We start from the raw sequence: 25,055 nt of genomic DNA, 5'->3' as shown, positions 1-25,055 counted from the left end.
ATGTGGCCCTAGTGTGCACGTTGACCAAACCACAGGCTTCATAATAGAAGGAGCACCTACTTGATTTTGGAGCCTCCTTTTTATGAGATTATTTTTTAGGCACCATGTAGGTTTCTAGGCACCATAAGATGCTAAAATTTCGGAACCCCCCACAAGTGACCCCATTTTGCAAACTACACCCCTCAGGGAATTCATCTAGGGGTATAGTGTACATTTCAAACCCCCAGGGGTTTCACCAATTGTGGTACAACTGGGCAGTGAAAATGAAAAATTACATTTTTTACACAAAAATGCAGTTCTGGCTCAAAATTTTTCATTTTCACAAGGAATGAAGGAGACAAAGCACCCCAAAATCTGTGCCCCAATTTCTCCCGAGTACGGCAATGCCTCACGTGTGACCAAAAAATACCATTTGGGTGCATGGCAGGACTCAGAAGGGAAGGAGTGATTTTTGGATTTTGCAGCTCAGATTCTGGTGGAATGTTGGTGGGTGCTATGTCGCATTAGCAAGACCCCCCAAGCACCAATACAGTGGAACCCCCCCACAAGTGACCCCATTTTGCAAACTACACCCCTCAGGGAATTCATCTAGGGGTATAGTGTACATTTCAAACCCCCAGGGGTTTCACCAATTTTGATACAACTGGGCTGTGCAAATGAAAAATTACATTTTTTACACAAAAATGCAGTTCTGGCTCAAAATTTTTCATTTTCACAAGGAATGAAGGAGACAAAGCACCCCAAAATCTGTGCCCCAATTTCTCCCGAGTACGGCAATGCCTCACATGTGACCAAAAAATACCATTTGGGTGCATGGCAGGACTCAGAAGGGAAGGAGTGATTTTTGGATTTTGCAGCTCAGATTCTGGTGGAATGTTGGTGGGTGCTATGTCGCATTAGCAAGACCCCCCAAGCACCAATACAGTGGAACCCCCCACAAGTGACCCCATTTTGCAAACTACCCCCTCAGGGAATTCATCTAGGGGTATTGTGTACATTTCAAACCCCCAGGGGTTTCACCAATTTTGATACAACTGGGCAGTGAAAATGAAAAATTACATTTTTTTACACAAAAATGCAGTTCTGGCTCAAAATTTTTCATTTTCACAAGGTATGAAGGAGAAAAAGCACCCCAAAATCTGTGCCCCAATTTCTCCCGAGTATGGCAATGCCTCACATGTGACCAAAAAATACCATTTGGGTGCATGGCAGGACTCAGAAGGGAAGGAGTGATATTTGGATTTTGCAGCACAAATTCTGGTGGTATGTCGGTGGGTGCTATGTCGCATTAGCAAGACCCCCAAAGCCCCAATACAGTGGAACCCCCCCACAAGTGACCCCATTTTGCAAACTACACCCCTCAGGGAATTTATCTAGGGGTATAGTGTACATTTCAAACCCCCAGGGGTTTCACCAATTTTGATACAACTGGGCAGTGAAAATGAAAAATTACATTTTTTTACACAAAAATGCAGTTCTGGCTCAAAATTTTTCATTTTCAGAAGGTATGAAGGAGAAAAAGCACCCCAAAATCTGTGCCCCAATTTCTCCCGAGTACGGCAATGCCTCACATGTGACCAAAAAATACCAGTTGGGTGCATGGCAGGACTCAGAAGGGAAGGAGTGATTTTTGGATTTTGCGACTCAGATTCTGGTGGAATGAATGGTGGGTGCTATGTGGCATTAGCAAGACCCCCGAAGCACGGTGAAATTATGAACCTAATAATCCATAGATGTGTGGTATATTTTAAAACACTCCTTTATACATAGGCCGGGTTTGTCGGGGCAAGTGTCACACTGGAAAATAGTTTGCTTTCTTATTCCCTTTTTATAGCAAACTTTGCACCTTTTTTGTGTCCTGCCCTTTTTTCCAGTGGAGGGGATTTCATCAGGAAAATGCTGCCCTGGTACAATACGGGGGCCAGTACTAGAAGTACTGGGGCCCTCTGCCTGCTGGTTCCCAAATATTAGGCCCTTTATGACTTCCTCTTGAAAGTGCATAAATGTCCCCCTCTGGCCGGTAGAACGGAATAGCACGTAAGCGTTATACAGTGCCATCTGGATGATATACACGGCCAGCTTCTTGTACCAGATTTTTGTTTTCCGCAGGGCACTGTACGGCTTCAGTACCTGATCTGAAAGATCCACTCCGCCCATGTACCTATTGTAATCCAGGATACAATTAGGTTTTGAGGTGTGGGTACTGGTACCTCGTACAGGGACGGAGGTGGTACTGTCTCCATGAATTGTTGTCAGTATAAGGACATCCCTCTTGTCCTTATATTTGACCAACAACATATTTTCGGTGCATATTCCCCTGCTTTCACCCCTTCTCATTACTTGGGCAATGTGCGTTTTTGGGAGGCCTCTTTGGTTCTTGCGCATAGTACCGCAAGCTGCTGTACCTCTTGAACCAAGGGCCTTAAACAGGGGGATGCTAGTGTAAAAGTTATCCACATAGAGGTGATAACCTTTATCCAGGAAGGGGTGCACTAAATCCCAGACAATTTTTCCACTAACACCTACAAGGGAGGGGGGGCATTCTGGCGGTTCAATTCTTGAATCCTTCCCTTCATATACCCTAAACATGTGGGTGTACCCTGAGGTGCTTTCACACAGCTTATACATTTGTATGCCATACCTTGCCCTCTTACTGGGAAGGTACTGGCGGAATTTAACCCTTCCTTAAATGTATAAGGGACTCGTCAATACACATAAATTTTTCAGGGATGTACATCTCTGCAAATTTGGCACTGAAATGATCAATGACCGGCCTGACTTTGAATAGCCAGTCAAAGGTGGGATCATCTCTGGGTGGGCACTGTGCATTATCGGTGTAATGTATAAATTTATGGATTGCCTCAAAACGAGCCCGAGTCATGGCCATACGGTAAAATGGGGTGCTGTACAGAACATCTGTACTCCAATATTGCCTAATTTGTGGCTTTTTTACTATGCCCATATGAAACACCAGACCCCAAAACTTCATCATCTCTACTGCATCTACAGGGGTCCACCTAGCAAATGATGACGTGGGGTTTTGAGCAATAAACTGCTGGGCATATAAATTAGTTTGGTCCACCATTAAATTTATAAAATCATCAGAGAAAAATAATTTGAAAAAGTCAATTTCTCTGAGACCTGTGGAATCAAATTGGATTCCTGGCATGGCCAAAAACTCAGGAACCTGGGGCTCAAAATTGTCTGGTGGTGGGGTCCATACGAGATCAATTATTGGGGGGGGGTCTCAGCTGCTCTACGGGGGCGTCTTTGAGGGGGTCCCTCATCACTAGAGGAGGAAGAGGAGCTTAAGATGAATCCTTCAAATTCCCCGCTTGCCTCACTGGCTGTGTCAGAGTCAGAGGCAAGCATGGCATATATTCAGCGGAGGGCTGAATACATTCTTCTGGATGACTGGGATGACATTTGGGATGACATTTGGGATGACATTTGGGATGCCATTTTTATTTTTGTGTTACTGGTGAAATGTTTCAACACGTGTATAGTGTAGGGGGGGTACAAACTTTATTTCAACCTGGGGGGTATGTAGTGTGTAGTGTGTATGTAGTGCAGAAAAAAAAAATACTTTATACAGGAATTTGATCCCAATAAAAAAAAAAAAAATTGAAGGGGTTAAAAAAAAAAAAAAATTGAAGGGGTTTAAAAAAAAAAAAAAAAGGTCCTGCGCCAAAAATTGAGCACAGATGTTGGTCAGTAATGTCCGTCACTGAACAGCGCTCAAAGGCAACAGGAATTTGATAAAAAAAAAAAAATAGATCAACCCTGTGCCGAAAAAGCTGATCAGTGATGTACGTCACTGATCAGCGCACAGTGGCCACAGGACACCCACAAAATCACAGTGTGTGTAAAAAAAAAATTAAAAAAGACAGCACCCTCAAAAAAAAAAAAAGGTGATCAGTGATGCGACACTGATTACCAGTGAGGGGCAGCAGGTGCACAACCTTTGGTGCAACTGACAGTGCAACTGGCAGCAACTGACAGGTATATATAAAAAAAAAACCTCTGCACCCCCAAAAAGTTGCTGATCACCTCAGATATAGTGATCAGCACAAAAGGCGGGGGCAGCAGACACAAAATATAGCACTCTCTATCACTCTCTGTCACTATCTCTCTCTATCTCTCTCTATCTCTCTATCTCTCACTATCTATCACTCTCTGACACTGCAGCAGCAGCACTGACAGTTATATATATAAAAAATAACCCCTGCACCCCCAAAAAGTTGCTGGGGGTGCACAAAAGGGGGGCAGCAGACACAAAATATAGCACTCTCTATCACTCTCTGTCACTATCTCTCTCTATCTCTCTATCTCTCACTATCTATCACTCTATGACACTGCAGCAGCAGCACTGAAAGGTATATATATATATAAAAAAAACCTGCGCCCCCAAAAAGTTGCTGATCAGTTAATTTATACTGATCAGCACAAAAGGGGGGGCAGCAGTCAGTTATATAAAAAATATATAGCACAATCTGTCTATCTCTCTCTATCTCTCTCTCTCTATCTCTCTATCTATAACTCTATCACCCTGCAGCAGCACAAAATATAGCACTCTCTGTCACTATCTCTCTCTATCTCTCTCTATCTCTCTCTATCTCTCTCTATCTCTCTCTATCTATAACGCTATCACACTGCAGCAGCACAACACAGGAAGTCACAAGTAGTAACAGGATCCAGGAAGCATCCAGCACGCTACAAGCAGTGATCAGGTAAGTATTTGCAAGGATCAGGTCAGTATACTACGGCAGATAGGCACGGTGACCGCACTGCACGCAATTCCAGACCGGAATGGCGTCTGCAGTGCAGTCACCGTTAGTTTAAATCCCCCTCCATGGCTGTGATTAGTCCGTCGGTCTGACAAACCAATCACGGCCTTTGGGGGCGGGCGGGGTGAGGTGGGGTGACACCAGTGTCACCCTTACACCCCGTGGTGATTGGTGCTGTACTTTACAGCACCAATCACCTCCGATCCCTGTGTCACCGGCGAACGTTATTCGCCGGTGACACAGAAAACGCTGTAATTGGCTGTTCACACTGAACAGCCAATCACAGCGATCGCCGATGGGGGGGCGGCATCGCAGCCCCCCCTGGGCATGCAGGGACATGTCTGCTGTCAGGGACAGCAGACATGTTTAAACTGTCACCGCGTCTATAGACGCGGTGACAGTTTAAAGCCATGACGTACATTTACGCCATGTGTCGGGAAGTACTTCCCGACCATGACGTAAATGTACGTCAAATGTCGGGAAGGGGTTAAAGTAGGAAAAGTGGTGTCAGAAAGCCAGGATTGGTAGATAGCAGAAAGACGAGGTGGCCGAGTGGTTAAGTTAATTTACTGCTAATCCATTGTGCTCAGCACGCATGGGATCAATCCCATCCTCGTCGATTTAATTTACGTTGTCTGGACATGCTACTTTTGCGAAGAATGCTTCATAAGCCAACACTCGAAGCTTACACATCACTGTAAAAAAATACTTTAAATCAAGAAATCTATTTCAAGATCAAAAAAAGATGCCGATTGAAGCTTAAACAAAAATATCAAGAAATAAACCAGTAAAGTCAAGATTATGAACAAGATGCCATTTGAAGCCAACACAAAAATTTCAAGCATATACCAGTCAAATCAGGAATTCTACTTCAAGATCATGAACATAATACTCTGTCTTACAATTGGATCTGAAAGTGTTTTCATTTTACAAAATCATTTATTATTAAGTAAATAAAGTCTAGAACATTCTCTAGGTATTTGTTAAACGTATATGGGCTGCTGATAGTTATGACAATACAATCCACAGAGGTTTAAATTATTGACTTTTAAATACTACAAGTGGTGTCGGATTGCTGGGTGCAATGTAAACATGGAGGACGAGGTGGCCGAGTGGTTAAGGCAATGGACTGCTAATCCATTGTGCTCTGCACGCATGGGTTCAAATCCCATCCTCGTCGACTTCATATCTTTTTGGAGCTGATATTTTTGTCAAGATCTTAAATTCCTGTCAATCATGTTATAAAGTATTTCTTTAAATAACAGACATGCACAGCACACTTTTAGTGTAACTCTAGCATTGCTTTTACAGTAGCAGTCGTGCTATTGGCCAGATGTGACTTGCCATCAAGCCTTTGATAGTGATGAGAACACAGTCCAAATGCTAGAAATAGTTGACTTTAAAGTAGGAAAAGTGGTGTCAGAAAGCCGGGATTGGTAGATAGCAGAAAGACGAGGTGGCCGAGAGGTTAAGTTTATGGACTGCTCATCTATTGTGCTCAGCACGCATGGGATCAATCCCATCCTCGTCGATTTAATTTACGTTGTCTGGACATGCTACTTTTGCGAAGAATGCTTCATAAGCCAACACTCGAAGCTTACACATCACTGTAAAAAAATACTTTAAATCAAGAAATCTATTTCAAGATCAGAAAAAGATGCCGATTAAAGCTTAAACAAAAATATCAAGAAATAAACCAGTAAAGTCAAGATTATGAACAAGATGCCATTTGAAGCCAACACAAAAATGTCAAGAATATACCAGTCAAATCAGGAATTCTACTTCAAGATCATGAACATAATACTCTGTCTTATAATTGGATCTGAAAGTGTTTTCATTTTACAAAATCATTTATTATTAAGTAAATAAAGTCTAGAACATTCTCTAGGTATTTGTTAAACATATATGGGCTGCTTATAGTTATGACAATACAATCCACAGAGGTTTAAATTATTGACTTTTAAATACCACAAGTGGTGTCGGATTGCTGGGTGCATTGTAAACATGGAGGATGAGGTGGCCGAGTGGTTAAGGCGATGGACTGTTTATCCATTGTGCTCTGCACGCATGGGTTCAAATCCCATCCTCGTCGGCTTGATATCTTTTTGGAGCTGATATCTTTGTCAAGATCTTAAATTCCTGTCAATCATGTTATAAAGTCTTTCTTTAAATAACAGACATGCACAGCACACTTTTAGTGTAACTCTAGCATTGCTTTTACAGTAGCAGTCGTGCTTTTGGCGAGATGTGACTTGCCATCAAGCCTTTGATAGTGATGAGAACACAGTCCAAATGCTAGAAATAATTGACTTTAAAGTAGGAAAAGTGGTGTCAGAAAGCTGGGATTGGGAGATCGCAAAAAGACGAGGTGGCCGAGAGGTTAAGGTTATGGACTACTAATCCATTGTGCTCAGCATGCATGGGTTCAAATCCCATCCTCGTCGGTTTAATTTATTTTGTCTGGACATGCTACTTTTGCGAAGAATGCTTGAAGCCAACACTTGAAGCTTACACATCACAGTAAAAAAATACTTTTAATCAAGAAATCTATTTCAAGATCAGAAAAAGATGCCGATTGAAGCTTAAACAAAAATATCAAGATATAAACCAGTAAAGTCAAGATTATGAACAAGATGCCATTTGAAGACAACACAAAAATTTCAAGAATATACCAGTCAAATCAGGAATTCTACTTCAAGATCATGAACATAATACTCTGTCTTACAATTGGATCTGAAAGTGTTTTCATTTTACAAAATCATTTATTATTAAGTAAATAAAGTCTAGAACATTTTCTAGGTATTTGTTAAACTTATATGGGCTGCTGATAGTTATGACAATACAATCCACAGAGGTTTAAATTATTGACTTTTAAATACCACAAGTGGTGTCGGATTGCTGGGTGCATTATAAACATGGAGGACGAGGTGGCCGAGTGGTTAAGGCGATGGACTGCTAATCCATTGTGCTCTGCATGCATGGGTTCAAATCCCATCTTCGTCGGCTTCATATCTTTTTGGAGCTGATATTTTTGTCAAGATCTTAAATTCCTGTCAATCATGTTATAAAGTATTTCTTTAAATAACAGACATGCACAGCACACTTTTAGTGTAACTCTAGCATTGCTTTTACAGTAGCAGTCGTGCTATTGGCCAGATGTGACTTGCCATCAAGCCTTTGATAGTGATGAGAACACAGTCCAAATGCTAGAAATAGTTGATTTTAAAGTAGGAAAAGTGGTGTCAGAAAGCCAGGATTGGTAGATAGCAGAAAGACGAGGTGGCCGAGAGGTTAAGTTAATTTACTGCTAATCCATTGTGCTCAGCACGCATGGGATCAATCCCATCCTCGTCGATTTAATTTACGTTGTCTGGACATGCTACTTTTGCGAAGAATGCTTCATAAGCCAACACTCGAAGCTTACACATCACTGTAAAAAAATACTTTAAATCAAGAAATCTATTTCAAGATCAAAAAAAGATGCCGATTGAAGCTTAAACAAAAATATCAAGAAATAAACCAGTAAAGTCAAGATTATGAACAAGATGCCATTTGAAGCCAACACAAAAATTTCAAGAATATATCAGTCAAATCAGGAATTCTACTTCAAGATCATGAACATAAAACTCTGTCTTACAATTGGATCTGAAAGTGTTTTCATTTTACAAAATCATTTATTATTAAGTAAATAAAGTCTAGAACATTCTCTAGGTATTTGTTAAACGTATATGGGCTGCTGATAGTTATGACAATACAATCCACAGAGGATTAAATTATTGACTTTTAAATACCACAAGTGGTGTCGGATTGCTGGGTGCATTGTAAACATGGAGGACGAGGTGGCCGAGTGGTTAAGGCGATGGACTGCTAATCCATTGTGCTCTGCACGCATGTGCTCAAATCCCATCCTCGTCGTCTTGATATATTTTTGGAGGTGATATTTTTGTCAAGATCTTAAATTCCTGTCAATCATGTTATAAAGTCTTTCTTTAAATAACAGACATGCACAGCACACTTTTAGTGTAACTCTAGCATTGCTTTTACAGTAGCAGTCGTGCTATTGGCCAGATGTGACTTGCCATCAAGCCTTTGATAGTGATGAGAACACAGTCCAAATGCTAGAAATAATTGACTTTAAAGTAGTAAAAGTGGTGTCAGAAAACCGGGATTTGGAGATAGCAGAAAGACCAGGTGGCCGAGAGGTTAAGGTTATGGACTGCTAATCCATTGTGCTCAGCATGCATGGGTTCAAATCCCATCCTCTTCGATTTAATTTACGTTGTCTGGACATGCTACTTTTGCGAAGAATGCTTCGCAATACACTGTAAAATCACTGTAAAAAAATACGTTAAATTAAGAAATCTATTTAAAGATCAGAAAAAGATGCAGATTGAAGCTTAAACAAAAATATCAAGATATAAACCAGTAAAGTCAAGATTATGAACAAGATGCCATTTGAAGACAACACAAAAATTTCAAGAATATACCAGTCAAATCAGGAATTCTACTTCAAGATTTACTTCATTTTACAAAATCATTTATTATTAAGTAAATAAAGTCTAGAACATTCTCTAGGTATTTGTTAAACATATATGGGCTGCTTATAGTTATGACAATACAATCCACACAGGTTTAAATTATTGACTTTTAAATACCACAAGTGGTGTCGGATTGCTGTGTGCATTGTAAACATGGAGGATGAGGTGGCCGAGTGGTTAAGGCGATGGACTGCTAATCCATTGTGCTCTGCACGCATGGGTTCAAATCCCATCCTCGTCGGCTTAATAACTTTTTGGAGCTGATATCTTTGTCAAGATCTTAAATTCCTGTCAATCATGTTATAAAGTCTTTCTTTAAATAACAGACATGCACAGCACACTTTTAGTGTAACTCTAGCATTGCTTTTACAGTAGCAGTCATGTTATTGGCCATATCTGACTTGACATCAAGCCTTTGATAGTGATGAGAACACAGTCCAAATGCTAGAAATAATTGACTTTAAAGTAGGAAAAGTGGTGTCAGAAAACTGGGATTGGGAGATAGCAAAAAGACGAGGTGGCAGAGAGGTTAAGGTTATGGACTGCTAATCCATTGCGCTCAGCATGCATGAGTTCAAATCCCATCCTCGTCGGTTTAATTTAAATTGTCTGGACATGCTACTTTTGCGAAGAATGCTTGAAGCCAACACTTGAAGCTTACACATCACAGTAAAAAAATACTTTTAATCAAGAAATCTATTTCAAGATCAGAAAAAGATGCCGATTGAAGCTTAAACAAAAATATCAAGATATAAACCAGTAAAGTCAAGATTATGAACAAGATGCCATTTGAAGACAACACAAAAATTTCAAGAATATACCAGTCAAATCAGGAATTCTACTTCAAGATCATGAACATAATACTCTGTCTTACAATTAGATCTGAAAGTGTTTTCATTTTACAAAATCGTTTATTATTAAGTAAATAAAGTCTAGAACATTCTCTAGGTATTTGTTAAACTTATATGGGCTGCTGATAGTTATGACAATACAATCCACAGAGGATTAAATTATTGACTTTTAAATGCCAAAAGTGGTGTCGGATTGCTGGGTGCATTGTCAACATGGAGGACGAGGTGGCCGAGTGGTTAAGGCGATGGACTGCTAATCCATTGTGCTCTGCACGCATGGGTTCAAATCCCATCCTAGTCGGCGTCATATCTTTTTGGAGCTGATATTTTTGTCAAGATCTTAAATTCCTGTCAATCATGTTATAAAGTATTTCTTTAAATAACAGACATGCACAGCACACTTTTAGTGTAACTCTAGCATTGCTTTTACAGTAGCAGTCGTGCTATTGGCCAGATGTGACTTGCCATCAAGCCTTTGATAGTGATGAGAACACAGTCCAAATGCTAGAAATAGTTGACTTTAAAGTAGGAAAAGTGGTGTCAGAAAGCCAGGATTGGTAGATAGCAGAAAGACGAGGTGGCCGAGAGGTTAAATTTATGGACTGCTAATCCATTGTGCTCAGCACGCATGGTATCAATCCCATCCTCGTCGATTTAATTTACGTTGTCTGGACATGCTACTTTTTCGAAGATTGCTTCATAAGCCAACACTCGAAGCTTACACATCACTGTAAAAAAATACTTTAAATCAAGAAATCTATTTCAAGATCAGAAAAAGATGCCGATTTAAGCTTAAACAAAAATATCAAGAAATAAACCAGTAAATTCAAGATTATGAACAAGATGCCATTTGAAGCCAACACAAAAATTTCAAGAATATACCAGTCAAATCAGGAATTCTACTTCAAGATCATAAACATAATACTCTGTCTTATAATTGGATCTGAAAGTGTTTTCATTTTACAAAATCATTTATTATTAAGTAAATAAAGTCTAGAACATTCTCTAGGTATTTGTTAAACATATACGGGCTGCTTATAGTTATGACAATACAATCCACAGAGGTTTAAATTATTGACTTTTAAATACCACAAGTGGTGTCGGATTGCTGGGTGCATTGTCAACATGGAGGACGAGGTGGCCGAGTGGTTAAGGCGATGGACTGCTAATCCATTGTGCTCTGCACGCATGGGTTCAAATCCCATCTTCGTCGGCTTCATATCTTTTTGGAGCTGATATTTTTGTCAAGATCTTAAATTCCTGTCAATCATGTTATAAAGTATTTCTTTAAATAATAGACATGCACAGCACACTTTTAGTGTAACTCTAGCATTGCTTTTACAGTAGCAGTCGTGCTATTGGAAAGATGTGACTTGCCATCAAGCCTTTGATAGTGATGAGAACACAGTCCAAACGCTAGAAATAGTTGACTTTAAAGTAGGAAAAGTGGTGTCAGAAAGCCGGGATTGGTAGATAGCAGAAAGACGAGGTGGCCGAGAGGTTAAGTTAATTTACTGCTAATCCATTGTGCTCAGCACGCATGGGATCAATCCCATCCTCGTCGATTTAATTTACGTTGTCTGGACATGCTACTTTTGCGAAGAATGCTTCATAAGCCAACACTCGAAGCTTACACATCACTGTAAAAAAATACTTTAAATCAAGAAATCTATTTCAAGATCAGAAAAAGATGCCGATTGAAGCTTAAACAAAAATATCAAGAAATAAACCAGTAAAGTCAAGATTATGAACAAGATGCCATTTGAAGCCAACACAAAAATTTCAAGAATATTCCAGTCAAATCAGGAATTCTACTTCAAGATCATGAACATAATACTCTGTCTTACAATTGGATCTCAAAGTGTTTTCATTTTACAAAATCATTTATTATTAAGTAAATAAAGTCAACAACATTCTCTAGGTATTTGTTAAACTTATATGGGCTGCTGATAGTTATGACAATACAATCTACAGAGGTTTAAATTATTGACATTTAAATACTACAAGTGGTGTCGGATTGCTTGGTGCAATGTAAACATGGAGGACGAGGTGGCCGAGTGGTTAAGGCGATGGACTGCTAATCCATTGTGCTCTGCACGCATGGGTTCAAATCCCATCTTCGTCGGCTTCATATCTTCTTGGAGCTGATATTTTTGTCAAGATCTTAAATTCCTGTCAATCATGTTATAAAGTATTTCTTTAAATAACAGACATGCACAGCACACTTTTAGTGTAACTCTAGCATTGCTTTTACAGTAGCAGTCGTGCTATTGGCCAGATGTGACTTGCCATCAAGCCTTTGATAGTGATGAGAACACAGTCCAAATGCTAGAAATAGTTGACTTTAAAGTAGAAAAGTGGTGTCAGAAAGCCGGGATTGGTAGATAGCAGAAAGACGAGGTGGCCGAGAGGTTAAGTTTATGGACTGCTAATCCATTGTGCTCAGCATGCATGGGATCAATCCCATCCTCGTCGATTTAATTTACGTTGTCTGGACATGCTACTTTTGCGAAGAATGCTTCATAAGCCAACACTCGAAGCTTACACATCACTGTAAAAAAATACTTTAAATCAAGAAATCTATTTCAAGATCAGAAAAAGATGCCGATTGAAGCTTAAACAAAAATATCAAGAAATAAACCAGTAAAGTCAAGATTATGAACAAGATGCCATTTGAAGCCAACACAAAAATTTCAAGAATATTCCAGTCAAATCAGGAATTCTACTTCAAGATCATGAACATAATACTCTGTCTTACAATTGGATCTCAAAGTGTTTTCATTTTACAAAATCATTTATTATTAAGTAAATAAAGTCAAGAACATTCTCTAGGTATTTGTTAAACTTATATGGGCTGCTGATAGTTATGACAATACAAACCACAGAGGTTTAAATTATTGACTTTTAAATACTACAAGTGGTGTCGGATTGCTGGGTGCAATGTAAACATGGAGGACGAGGTGGCCGAGTGGTTAAGGCAATGGACTGCTAATCCATTGTGCTCTGCACGCATGGGTTCAAATCCCATCCTCGTCGACTTCATATCTTTTTGGAGCTGATATTTTTGTCAAGATCTTAAATTCCTGTCAATCATGTTATAAAGTATTTCTTTAAATAACAGACATGCACAGCACACTTTTAGTGTAACTCTAGCATTGCTTTTACAGTAGCAGTCGTGCTATTGGCCAGATGTGACTTGCCATCAAGCCTTTGATAGTGATGAGAACACAGTCCAAATGCTAGAAATAGTTGACTTTAAAGTAGGAAAAGTGGTGTCAGAAAGCCGGGATTGGTAGATAGCAGAAAGACGAGGTGGCCGAGAGGTTAAGTTTATGGACTGCTAATCCATTGTGCTCAGCACGCATGGGATCAATACCATCCTCGTCGATTTAATTTACGTTGTCTGGACATGCTACTTTTGCGAAGAATGCTTCATAAGCCAACACTCGAAGCTTACACATCACTGTAAAAAAATACTTTAAATCAAGAAATCTATTTCAAGATCAGAAAAAGATGCCGATTAAAGCTTAAACAAAAATATCAAGAAATAAACCAGTAAAGTCAAGATTATGAACAAGATGCCATTTGAAGCCAACACAAAAATTTCAAGAATATACCAGTCAAATCAGGAATTCTACTTCAAGATCATGAACATAATACTCTGTCTTATAATTGGATCTGAAAGTGTTTTCATTTTACAAAATCATTTATTATTAAGTAAATAAAGTCTAGAACATTCTCTAGGTATTTGTTAAACATATATGGGCTGCTTATAGTTATGACAATACAATCCACAGAGGTTTAAATTATTGACTTTTAAATACCACAAGTGGTGTCGGATTGCTGGGTGCATTGTAAACATGGAGGATGAGGTGGCCGAGTGGTTAAGGCGATGGACTGTTTATCCATTGTGCTCTGCACGCATGGGTTCAAATCCCATCCTCGTCGGCTTGATATCGTTTTGGAGCTGATATCTTTGTCAAGATCTTAAATTCCTGTCAATCATGTTATAAAGTCTTTCTTTAAATAACAGACATGCACAGCACACTTTTAGTGTAACTCTAGCATTGCTTTTACAGTAGCAGTCGTGCTTTTGGCGAGATGTGACTTGCCATCAAGCCTTTGATAGTGATGAGAACACAGTCCAAATGCTAGAAATAATTGACTTTAAAGTAGGAAAAGTGGTGTCAGAAAGCTGGGATTGGGAGATAGCAAAAAGACGAGGTGGCCGAGAGGTTAAGGTTAAGGACTACTAATCCATTGTGCTCAGCATGCATGGGTTCAAATCCCATCCTCGTCGGTTTAATTTATTTTGTCTGGACATGCTACTTTTGCGAAGAATGCTTGAAGCCAACACTTGAAGCTTACACATCACAGTAAAAAAATACTTTTAATCAAGAAATCTATTTCAAGATCAGAAAAAGATGCCGATTGAAGCTTAAACAAAAATATCAAGATATAAACCAGTAAAGTCAAGATTATGAACAAGATGCCATTTGAAGACAACACAAAAATTTCAAGAATATACCAGTCAAATCAGGAATTCTACTTCAAGATCATGAACATAATACTCTGTCTTACAATTGGATCTGAAAGTGTTTTCATTTTACAAAATCATTTATTATTAACCCCTTCCTGACAGAGCTAGTTTTTGCGTTCCTGACAGAGCCATTTTTTTCAAATCTGACATGTCTCACTTAAGTGGGGATAACTTTTTTTTGCTTTTACTTATCCCAGTGATTTTGAGATTGTTTTTTCGTGACACATTGTACTTCAAATTAGTGGTAAATTTGGGTCGATACAGTCTGTGTTTTTTTGTGAAAAATACCAAAATGTCGTGAAAAAATGGAAAATTTAGCGATTTGCAAAATGTTAAATTTTCTGCTTGTGAGACAAATAATCATACCACTCAAAATAGTTAATAACTAACATAGACCATATGTCTACTTTATGTTGCCATCATTATTTCAACTTCCTTTTAATTTTTTTGGACACTAGGAGGCTTCAAATATGAATAGCAAATTCTCAAATTTTCAAGAAAATTTCAAACACTGATTTTTTTAGGGACCAGTTCAGTTCTGATGTGACTTTGAGGGACTTGTATGTGAGACACCCCCATAAATGATGCCATTTCAAAAACTGCACCCCTCACAGTATTCAAAACAGCATTTTGGAAGTTTGTTAACCCTTTAGGTGTTTCACAGGAATTAAAACAAAGTGTAGGTGAAATTTCAAAATTTCATTTTTTTTGCAGATTTGCAAATTTAATACATTTTTCTAAGGAACACAGTACATTTTACTAGAGAAATGTGACTAAAAATTGATTCCCCCAATTCTTTGGTTTTCATAAATATCCTATATGTGGCCCTAGTGTGCACGGTGACCAAACCACAGGCTTCATAATAGAAGGAGCACCTACTTGATTTTGGAGCCTCCTTTTTATGAGATTATTTTTTAGGAACCATGTAGGTTTCTAGGCACCATAAGATGCTAAAAGTTAGGTACCCCCCCACAAGTGACCCCATTTTGCAAACTACACCCTTCAGGGAATTCATCTAGGGGTATAGTGTACATTTCAAACCCCCAGGGGTTTCACCAATTGTGGTACAACTGGGCAGTGAAAATGAAAAAAAAAAAATTTTCATTTTCACAGCTCAGTTGTATCAAAATTGGTGAAACCCCTGGGGGTTTGAAATGTACACTATACCCCTTGATGAATTCCCTGAAGGGTGTAGTTTGCAAAATGGGGTCACTTGTGGGGGGGTTCCACTGTATGGGTGTTTCGGGGGTCATTCAACCAGAATCTGTGCTGCAAAATCCAAAAATCACTCCTTCCCTTCTGAGTCCTGCCATGCACCCAACTGGTATTTTTTGGTCACACATGAGGCATTGCCGTACTCGGGAGAAATTGGGGCACAGATTTTGGGTGCTTTGTCTCCTTCATTCCTTGTGAAAATGAAAAATTTTGAGCCAGATCTGCATTTTTGTGTAAAAAAATGTAATTTTTTACACAAAAATGCAGTTCTGGCTCAAAATTTTTTATTTTCACAAGGAATGAAGGAGACAAAGCACCCCAAAATCTGTGCCCCAATTTCTCCCGAGTACGGCAATGCCTCACGTGTGACCAAAAAATACCAGTTGGGTGCATGGCAGGACTCAGAAGGGAAGGAGTGATTTTTGGTGGCGGAATGAATGGTGGGTGCTATGTCGCATTAGCAAGACCCCCGAAGCACCAATACAGTGGAACCCCCCCACAAGTGACCCCATTTTGCAAACTACACCCTTCAGGGAATTCATCTAGGGGTATAGTGTACATTTCAAACCCCCAGGGGTTTCACCAATTTTGATACAACTGGGCAGTGAAAATGAAAAAAATAAATTTTTCATTTTCACAGCTCAGTTGTATCAAAATTGGTGAAACCCCGGGGGGTTTGAAATGTACACTATACCCCTTGATGAATTCCCTGAAGGGTGTAGTTTGCAAAATGGGGTCACTTGTGGGGGGGTTCCACTGTATGGGTGTTTCGGGGGTCATTCAACCAGAATCTGTGCTGCAAAATCCAAAAATCACTCCTTCCCTTCTGAGTCCTGCCATGCACCCAACTGGTATTTTTTGGTCACACATGAGGCATTGCCGTACTCGGGAGAAATTGGGGCACAGATTTTGGGTGCTTTGTCTCCTTCATTCCTTGTGAAAATGAAAAATTTTGAGCCAGATCTGCATTTTTGTGTAAAAAAATGTAATTTTTTACACAAAAATGCAGTTCTGGCTCAAAATTTTTTATTTTCACAAGGAATGAAGGAGACAAAGCACCCCAAAATCTGTGCCCCAATTTCTCCCGAGTACGGCAATGCCTCACGTGTGACCAAAAAATACCAGTTGGGTGCATGGCAGGACTCAGAAGGGAAGGAGTGATTTTTGGTGGCGGAATGAATGGTGGGTGCTATGTCGCATTAGCAAGACCCCCGAAGCACCAATACAGTGGAACCCCCCCACAAGTGACCCCATTTTGGTCACCAGCTTTGGGAGGGGGGCTGGCGCTGCGGCTGGCGGGGGGGTGGGAGGGGTGCTGGCGCTGCGGCAGCCGGGTGGGTGGGTGGGAGGGAGGGGGGCTGCCGGGTGGGAGGGGGGGGGGGCTGGCGATCGTTGGTGATCGGTGCGGTATACGCACACACACACACACACACACACACACACACACACACACATATATATATATATATATATATATATATATGTGTGTATATATATATATATATATATACATATATATACATATATATACACACATATATATATATATATATATATATATATATATATATATATATGTGTGTATATATATATATATATATACACACATTTGCACATTTTTTTATTTTATTTTATTTTTAACTTTTCCAGCAGCAGCATGATGCTGCTGCTGCTGCTGCTGCTGCTGCGGGGGGGAGGGGGGAGGAGGGGAGCGTAGCGTGCGCTCCGGACGTAGCGGTTGAGCCGCTGGAGCTGCTGCTGCTGCCGGGTGAGTGCCCGGCGGGTGGGAGGGGGGTGCTGCCGCTCGGTGGTGATCGGTGCTGCACCGATCACCACCGTTTTCTGTGTTACCGAGCGGCTTAGCCGCCGGTAACACAGGAAACGCTGTGATTGACTGTTCAGATTTGAACAGCCAATCACAGCGATCGCCGACCGGGGGGGGCACCCCTGCCCCCCCTGGGCGACGAGGGGGGATGTCTGCTGTCAGGGACAGCAGACATCACCTAACTGTCACTGCGTCTCTAGACGCAGTGACAGTTAGAAACCATGACGTACATTTATGCCATGTGTCGGGAAGTACTTCCCGACCATGACGTAAATGTACGTCAAATGTCGGGAAGGGGTTAAGTAAATAAAGTCTAGAACATTTTCTAGGTATTTGTTAAACTTATATGGGCTGCTGATAGTTATGACAATACAATCCACAGAGGTTTAAATTATTGACTTTTAAATACCACAAGTGGTGTCGGATTGCTGGGTGCATTATAAACATGGAGGACGAGGTGGCCGAGTGGTTAAGGCGATGGACTGCTAATCCATTGTGCTCTGCACGCATGTGCTCAAATCCCATCCTCGTCGGCTTGATATCTTTTTGGAGGTGATATTTTTGTCAAGATCTTAAATTCCTGTCAACCATATTATAAAGTCTTTCTTTAAAAAAAGAGATGCCGATTGAAGCTTAAACAAAAATATCAAGAAATACACCAGTAAAGTCAAGATTATGAACAATATGCCATTTGAAACCAACACAAAAATTTCAAGAATATACCAGTCAAATCAGGAATTCTACTTCAAGATCATGAACATAATACTCTGTCTTACAATTGGATCTGAAAGTGTTTTCATTTTACAAAATCGTTTATTATTAAGTAAATAAAGTCTAGAACATTCTCTAGGTATTTGTTAAACTTATATGGGCTGCTGATAGTTATGACAATACAATCCACAGAGGATTAAATTATTGACTTTTAAATGCCACTAGTGGTGTCGGATTGCTGGGTGCATTGTCAACATGGAGGACGAGGTGGCCGAGTGGTTAAGGCGATGGACTGCTAATCCATTGTGCTCTGCATGCATGGGTTCAAATCCCATCTTCGTCGGCTTCATATCTTTTTGGAGCTGATATTTTTGTCAAGATCTTAAATTCCTGTCAATCATGTTATAAAGTATTTCTTTAAATAACAGACATGCACAGCACACTTTTAGTGTAACTCTAGCATTGCTTTTACAGTAGCAGTCGTGCTATTGGCCAGATGTGACTTGCCATCAAGCCTTTGATAGTGATGAGAACACAGTCCAAATGCTAGAAATAGTTGACTTTAAAGTAGGAAAAGTGGTGTCAGAAAGCCAGGATTGGTAGATAGCAGAAAGACGAGGTGGCCGAGAGGTTAAATTTATGGACTGCTAATCCATTGTGCTCAGCACGCATGGGATCAATCCCATCCTCGTCGATTTAATTTACGTTGTCTGGACATGCTACTTTTGCGAAGAATGCTTCATAAGCCAACACTCGAAGCTTACACATCACTGTAAAAAAATACTTTAAATCAAGAAATCTATTTCAAGATCAGAAAAAGATACCGATTGAAGCTTAAACAAAAATATCAAGAAATAAACCAGTAAAGTCAAGATTATGAACAAGATGCCATTTGAAGCCAACACAAAAATTTCAAGAATATTCCAGTCAAATCAGGAATTCTACTTCAAGATCATGAACATAATACTCTGTCTTACAATTGGATCTCAAAGTGTTTTCATTTTACAAAATCATTTATTTTTTAAGTAAATAAAGTCTAGAACATTCTCTAGGTATTTGTTAAACATATATGGGCTGCTTATAGTTATGACAATACAATCCACACAGGTTTAAATTATTGACTTTTAAATACCACAAGTGGTGTCGGATTGCTGTGTGCATTGTAAACATGGAGGACGAGGTGGCCGAGTGGTTAAGGCGATGGACTGCTAATCCATTGTGCTCTGCACGCATGGGTTCAAATCCCATCCTCGTCGGCTTCATTTCTTTTTGGAGCTGATATTTTTGTCAAGATCTTAAATTCCTGTCAATCATGTTATAAAGTCTTTCTTTAAATAACAGACATGCACAGCACACTTTTAGTGTAACTCTAGCATTGCTTATACAGTAGCAGTCATGTTATTGGCCATATCTGACTTGACATCAAGCCTTTGATAGTGATGAGAACACAGTCCAAATGCTAGAAATAATTGACTTTAAAGTAGGAAAAGTGGTGTCAGAAAGCTGGGATTGGGAGATAGCAAAAAGACGAGGTGGCAGAGAGGTTAAGGTTATGGACTGCTAATCCATTGCGCTCAGCATGCATGGGTTCAAATCCCATCCTCGTCGATTTAATTTACGTTGTCTGGACATGCTACTTTTGCGAAGAATGCTTCATAAGCCAACACTCGAAGCTTACACATCACTGTAAAAAAAATACTTTAAATCAAGAAATCTATTTCAAGATCAGAAAAAGATGCCGATTGAAGCTTAAACAAAAATATCAAGAAATAAACCAGTAAAGTCAAGATTATGAACAAGATGCCATTTGAAGCCAACACAAAAATTTCAAGAATATTCCAGTCAAATCAGGAATTCTACTTCAAGATCATGAACATAATACTCTGTCTTACAATTGGATCTCAAAGTGTTTTCATTTTACAAAATCATTTATTATTAAGTAAATAAAGTCAACAACATTCTCTAGGTATTTGTTAAACTTATATGGGCTGCTGATAGTTATGACAATACAATCTACAGAGGTTTAAATTATTGACATTTAAATACTACAAGTGGTGTCGGATTGCTTGGTGCAATGTAAACATGGAGGACGAGGTGGCCGAGTGGTTAAGGCGATTGTCTGCTAATCCATTGTGCTCTGCACGCATGGGTTCAAATCCCATCCTCGTCGGCTTCATTTCTTTTTGGAGCTGATATTTTTGTCAAGATCTTAAATTCCTGTCAATCATGTTATAAAGTCTTTCTTTAAATAACAGACATGCACAGCACACTTTTAGTGTAACTCTAGCATTGCTTTTACAGTAGCAGTCGTGCTATTGGCCAGATGTGACTTGCCATCAAGCCTTTGATAGTGATGAGAACACAGTCCAAATGCTAGAAATAATTTACTTTAAAGTAGGAAAAGTGGTGTCAGAAAGCCGGGATTGGGAGATAGCAGAAAGACGAGGTGGCCGAGTGGTTAAGGTGATGGACTGCTAATCCATTGTGCTCTGCACGCATGGGTTCAAATCCCATCCTCGTCGGTTTGATATCTTTTTGGAGCTGATATTTTTGTCAAGATCTTAAATTCCTGTCAACCATGTTATAAAGTCTTTCTTTAAATAACAGAGATGCCAATTGAAGCTTAAACAAAAATATCAAGATATAAACCAGTAAAGTCAAGATTATGAACAAGATGCCATTTGAAGACAACACAAAAATTTCAAGAATATACCAGTCAAATCAGGAATTCTACTTCAAGATCATGAACATAATACTCTGTCTTACAATTGGATCTGAAAGTGTTTTCATTTTACAAAATTATTTATTATTAAGTAAATAAATTCTAGAACATTCTCTAGGTATTTGTTAAACTTATATGGGCTGCTGATAGTTATGACAATACAATCCACAGAGGTTTAAATTATTGACTTTTAAATGCCACAAGTGGTGTCGGATTGCTGGGTGCATTGTCAACATGGAGGACGAGGTGGCCGAGTGGTTAAGGCGATGGACTGCTAATCCATTGTGCTCTGCACGCACGGGTTCAAATCCCATTCTCGTTGGCTTCATATCTTTTTGGAGCTGATATTTTTGTCAAGATCTTAAATTCCTGTCAATCATATTATAAAGTCTTTCTTTAAATAACAGACATGCACAGCACACTTTTAGTGTAACTCTAGCATTGCTTTTACAGTAGCAGTTGTGCTATTGGCCAGATGTGACTTGCCATCAAGCCTTTGATAGTGATGAGAACACAGTCCAAATGCTAGAAATAATTTACTTTAAAGTAGGAAAAGTGGTGTCAGAAAGCCGGGATTGGGAGATAGCAGAAAGACGAGGTGGCCGAGAGGTTAAGGTCATGGACTGCTAATCCATTGTGCTCAGCATGCATGGGTTCAAATCCCATACTCTTCGATTTAATTTACGTTGTCTGGACATGCTACTTTTGCGAAGAATGCTTCATAAGCCAACACTGTAAAAAAATACTTTTAATCAAGAAATCTATTTCAAGATCAGAAAAAGATGCCGATTGAAGCTTAAACAAAAATATCAAGAAATAAACCAGTAAAGTCAAGATTATGAACAAGATGCCATTTGAAGCCAACACAAAAATTTCAAGAATATACCAGTCAAATCAGGAATTCTACTTCAAGATCATGAACATAATACTCTGTCTTACAATTGGATCTGAAAGTGTTTTCATTTTACAAAATCATTTATTATTAAGTAAATAAATTCTAGAACATTCTGTAGGTATTTGTTAAACTTATATGGGCTGCTGATAGTTATGACAATACAATCCACAGAGGTTTAAATTATTGACTTTTAAATGCCACAAGTGGTGTCGGATTGCTGGGTGCATTGTCAACATGGACGGCGATGGACTGCTAATCCATTGTGCTCTGCACGCATGGGTTCAAATCCCATCCTCGTCGGCTTCATTTCTTTTTGGAGCTGATATTTTTGTCAAGATCTTAAATTCCTGTCAATCATGTTATAAAGTCTTTCTTTAAATAACAGACATGCACAGCACACTTTTAGTGTAACTCTAGCATTGCTTTTACAGTAGCAGTCGTGCTATTGGCCAGATGTGACTTGCCATCAAGCCTTTGATAGTGATGAGAACACAGTCCAAATGCTAGAAATAATTTACTTTAAAGTAGGAAAAGTGGTGTCAGAAAGCCGGGATTGGGAGATAGCAGAAAGACGAGGTGGCCGAGTGGTTAAGGCGATGGACTGCTAATCCATTGTGCTCTGCACGCATGGGTTCAAATCCCATCCTCGTCGGTTTGATATCTTTTTGGAGCTGATATTTTTGTCAAGATCTTAAATTCCTGTCAACCATGTTATAAAGTCTTTCTTTAAATAACAGAGATGCCAATTGAAGCTTAAACAAAAATATCAAGATATAAACCAGTAAAGTCAAGATTATGAACAAGATGCCATTTGAAGACAACACAAAAATGTCAAGAATATACCAGTCAAATCAGGAATTCTACTTCAAGATCATGAACATAATACTCTGTCTTACAATTGGATCTGAAAGTGTTTTCATTTTACAAAATTATTTATTATTAAGTAAATAAATTCTAGAACATTCTCTAGGTATTTGTTAAACTTATATGGGCTGCTGATAGTTATGACAATACAATCCACAGAGGTTTAAATTATTGACTTTTAAATGCCACAAGTGGTGTCGGATTGCTGGGTGCATTGTCAACATGGAGGACGAGGTGGCCGAGTGGTTAAGGCGATGGACTGCTAATCCATTGTGCTCTGCACGCACGGGTTCAAATCCCATTCTCGTTGGCTTCATATCTTTTTGGAAAAGGTTACTATACCGCGCTCACCTATGGATAGTTTGCTTTGGCGCTGCTCTTAGCCTCAGGGGTGTCCCGTACCCCCTGTGGGAATACAAGTTGCAAAAGAAGGTGGGGCTGAAGCGCTGCCTGTGTCTAAATTTAATGATGCTGGAGTCAGTATTTCGTGCATAAAGTGCTTTATTACAAAATACAGTTGATGCAGTATAAATAATAAATGTCTCAGTGAAATGTGATGGGGGAAAGGGGTGACAGTGTGGGCCCGTGCCGTGCAGCCTCAGAGAGCCCCCTCGGGGAATTGGGGAGTCAGCAGATCCCTTTGTACCATAAACCCGGCCTGGGTTTATGTCTCTCTGGTTTGTACCCTGATTGTGCTGGGTATGCACTGTGGGGGTAAGTCTCGTACGTCCACCCAAGCTGTCCTTGGTAGAGGCGAGGGGATCAAACAAAGTTAGTGGGCGGGATGAGCAGGAAGCGTCGTCCCGCTAGCCTGCTTCTTACCCGCTGGGTGTCTGGGAGTCTGCGGCGTTGTTATGCCTCCGTCTCCCTTGCAGTGGATTGAACTGTCTTCTTGTCCGGTAGCGCTGCAGCCGCAGCGTCTTACTCGCGGACCGGTGCCTGGCTCCACTGATCCTCGGCGTGGGGTCACTTCCGGGTGCCGGGTCTCGCGAGACCGGCAGCGTTGATCCGGGTGACGTCACGCTTTGATCGGTGCGCTCTTACTCCCGCGGGAGGAGACTGAGCCCGATGTGTTGTTGGGGCACCTTCTGTGGGTGTCCTGGGTGTCCTGGATGTGGTGAGATCCAACGCGTTTCGGCTATGGTTAAGCCTTTGTCAAGGATGCCATGGTGATTGCAAACTGTCTGTATTCATAGGAGAGGGTGTCTCCTTATTGGTTGAGATTTCTGGTCATCTCATAGGTTCTTTGCTTGAAGGTGGGAGGTTGCTTGCCTGCGATTGGCCTTTTCCTCCCCTGTGATCACTGTGCAGCTGTGGGTTTAGTTTACACGGGTGATGCAGGTTCCATTACGTATGTTTAAGGAATTTCTGATGATGGGCTGGTTTAGTGTCAAGTGTGTACCTATGTTAATTCGGTGATTGGTGCTAGGTGAAAATAATTTGTGTTGTGGCCAGTGAATCTCTCTTATGAGAGAGAGGTAAAACGGAGAGTGTTTGAGTGATGCTGAAACAGGTGATTGATAATTACGGGGTTTTTTTGGGGGGTTGTTGAGAGGGAGTGCTGTTTCTGGCTTGTGTCTATGTTGATAATACGCTTCAACCCTACATAGGTGATGCAACTTGATGCCTGATGATTTAGGGGTTGCAGGGTTATGTTGTGGGTGGGTATTTTTAAGAGAATATCCGATGGTGGTTCTGTATTGGTGTTAGCGGGGAGAGCTGGATTATTTCTATATGGGATGCCTGAGTATGATGGGTGACGTGATCAGATTATGGATGCAATATTGAAGTCAATATTCATTCCTTTTGGCTCTAGGGTCTTCAGGGTGTATATCCATCTAAGTTCTTCCCGATCCAGGGTTTTTCCATAATTACCCCCCCTCCAGTTTGGTTTTACCTGTGTGATAATGCAGAATTGTAAAGTGCTTGGATCTTGGTTGTGTGTGGATTTGTAATGAGCTGAGACGCTGTGTTGATCATAACCTTTACGTATGTTCCTTATGTGTTCGGCTAATCTTGTTTTGAATGGTCTGATGGTCCGGCCTACGTACTGGAGGCCGCACGGACATGTTAATAGATATATGATACCTTTGGTGTGGCATGTGAG

The 25,055-nt window shown here is 40.0% G+C and overlaps 21 non-coding genes across 21 annotated transcripts; all 21 read left to right on the top strand.

The window, feature by feature from the left end:
* Window positions 1-5,885: 5,885 nt before the first annotated feature.
* Window positions 5,886-5,967, top strand: TRNAS-GCU (transfer RNA serine (anticodon GCU)). Its single transcript has one exon. It is a non-coding gene; the product is annotated as a tRNA-Ser (tRNA).
* Window positions 5,968-6,797: 830 nt separating this feature from the next.
* Window positions 6,798-6,879, top strand: TRNAN-GUU (transfer RNA asparagine (anticodon GUU)). The gene has a single exon. It is a non-coding gene; the product is annotated as a tRNA-Asn (tRNA).
* A 270-nt stretch (window positions 6,880-7,149) lies between these two features.
* TRNAS-ACU (transfer RNA serine (anticodon ACU)) lies at window positions 7,150-7,231 on the top strand. Its single transcript has one exon. It is a non-coding gene; the product is annotated as a tRNA-Ser (tRNA).
* Window positions 7,232-7,708: 477 nt separating this feature from the next.
* Window positions 7,709-7,790, top strand: TRNAS-GCU (transfer RNA serine (anticodon GCU)). Its single transcript has one exon. It is a non-coding gene; the product is annotated as a tRNA-Ser (tRNA).
* Window positions 7,791-8,620: 830 nt separating this feature from the next.
* On the top strand, window positions 8,621-8,702 carry TRNAS-GCU (transfer RNA serine (anticodon GCU)). Its single transcript has one exon. It is a non-coding gene; the product is annotated as a tRNA-Ser (tRNA).
* A 782-nt stretch (window positions 8,703-9,484) lies between these two features.
* Window positions 9,485-9,566, top strand: TRNAS-GCU (transfer RNA serine (anticodon GCU)). Its single transcript has one exon. It is a non-coding gene; the product is annotated as a tRNA-Ser (tRNA).
* An 829-nt stretch (window positions 9,567-10,395) lies between these two features.
* TRNAS-GCU (transfer RNA serine (anticodon GCU)) lies at window positions 10,396-10,477 on the top strand. Its single transcript has one exon. It is a non-coding gene; the product is annotated as a tRNA-Ser (tRNA).
* An 830-nt stretch (window positions 10,478-11,307) lies between these two features.
* On the top strand, window positions 11,308-11,389 carry TRNAS-GCU (transfer RNA serine (anticodon GCU)). The gene has a single exon. It is a non-coding gene; the product is annotated as a tRNA-Ser (tRNA).
* An 830-nt stretch (window positions 11,390-12,219) lies between these two features.
* Window positions 12,220-12,301, top strand: TRNAS-GCU (transfer RNA serine (anticodon GCU)). Its single transcript has one exon. It is a non-coding gene; the product is annotated as a tRNA-Ser (tRNA).
* Window positions 12,302-13,130: 829 nt separating this feature from the next.
* Window positions 13,131-13,212, top strand: TRNAS-GCU (transfer RNA serine (anticodon GCU)). Its single transcript has one exon. It is a non-coding gene; the product is annotated as a tRNA-Ser (tRNA).
* An 830-nt stretch (window positions 13,213-14,042) lies between these two features.
* TRNAN-GUU (transfer RNA asparagine (anticodon GUU)) lies at window positions 14,043-14,124 on the top strand. Its single transcript has one exon. It is a non-coding gene; the product is annotated as a tRNA-Asn (tRNA).
* Window positions 14,125-14,394: 270 nt separating this feature from the next.
* On the top strand, window positions 14,395-14,476 carry TRNAS-ACU (transfer RNA serine (anticodon ACU)). Its single transcript has one exon. It is a non-coding gene; the product is annotated as a tRNA-Ser (tRNA).
* A 3,731-nt stretch (window positions 14,477-18,207) lies between these two features.
* On the top strand, window positions 18,208-18,289 carry TRNAS-GCU (transfer RNA serine (anticodon GCU)). The gene has a single exon. It is a non-coding gene; the product is annotated as a tRNA-Ser (tRNA).
* Window positions 18,290-18,728: 439 nt separating this feature from the next.
* Window positions 18,729-18,810, top strand: TRNAS-GCU (transfer RNA serine (anticodon GCU)). The gene has a single exon. It is a non-coding gene; the product is annotated as a tRNA-Ser (tRNA).
* Window positions 18,811-19,641: 831 nt separating this feature from the next.
* TRNAS-GCU (transfer RNA serine (anticodon GCU)) lies at window positions 19,642-19,723 on the top strand. Its single transcript has one exon. It is a non-coding gene; the product is annotated as a tRNA-Ser (tRNA).
* A 270-nt stretch (window positions 19,724-19,993) lies between these two features.
* On the top strand, window positions 19,994-20,075 carry TRNAS-GCU (transfer RNA serine (anticodon GCU)). The gene has a single exon. It is a non-coding gene; the product is annotated as a tRNA-Ser (tRNA).
* Window positions 20,076-20,555: 480 nt separating this feature from the next.
* Window positions 20,556-20,637, top strand: TRNAS-GCU (transfer RNA serine (anticodon GCU)). The gene has a single exon. It is a non-coding gene; the product is annotated as a tRNA-Ser (tRNA).
* Window positions 20,638-20,907: 270 nt separating this feature from the next.
* TRNAS-GCU (transfer RNA serine (anticodon GCU)) lies at window positions 20,908-20,989 on the top strand. Its single transcript has one exon. It is a non-coding gene; the product is annotated as a tRNA-Ser (tRNA).
* A 440-nt stretch (window positions 20,990-21,429) lies between these two features.
* Window positions 21,430-21,511, top strand: TRNAS-GCU (transfer RNA serine (anticodon GCU)). Its single transcript has one exon. It is a non-coding gene; the product is annotated as a tRNA-Ser (tRNA).
* Window positions 21,512-22,654: 1,143 nt separating this feature from the next.
* On the top strand, window positions 22,655-22,736 carry TRNAS-GCU (transfer RNA serine (anticodon GCU)). Its single transcript has one exon. It is a non-coding gene; the product is annotated as a tRNA-Ser (tRNA).
* A 440-nt stretch (window positions 22,737-23,176) lies between these two features.
* On the top strand, window positions 23,177-23,258 carry TRNAS-GCU (transfer RNA serine (anticodon GCU)). The gene has a single exon. It is a non-coding gene; the product is annotated as a tRNA-Ser (tRNA).
* Window positions 23,259-25,055: the final 1,797 nt, after the last annotated feature.

The sequence above is a fragment of the Crinia signifera genome, chromosome 11 (genome assembly GCF_055691185.1).
Source record: "Crinia signifera chromosome 11, ASM5569118v1, whole genome shotgun sequence".
NCBI classification, from domain to species: Eukaryota; Metazoa; Chordata; class Amphibia; order Anura; family Myobatrachidae; genus Crinia; species Crinia signifera.
The sequence above is the reverse complement of the archived record's forward strand: the minus strand, read 5'-3'. Positions and strand labels throughout refer to the sequence as shown.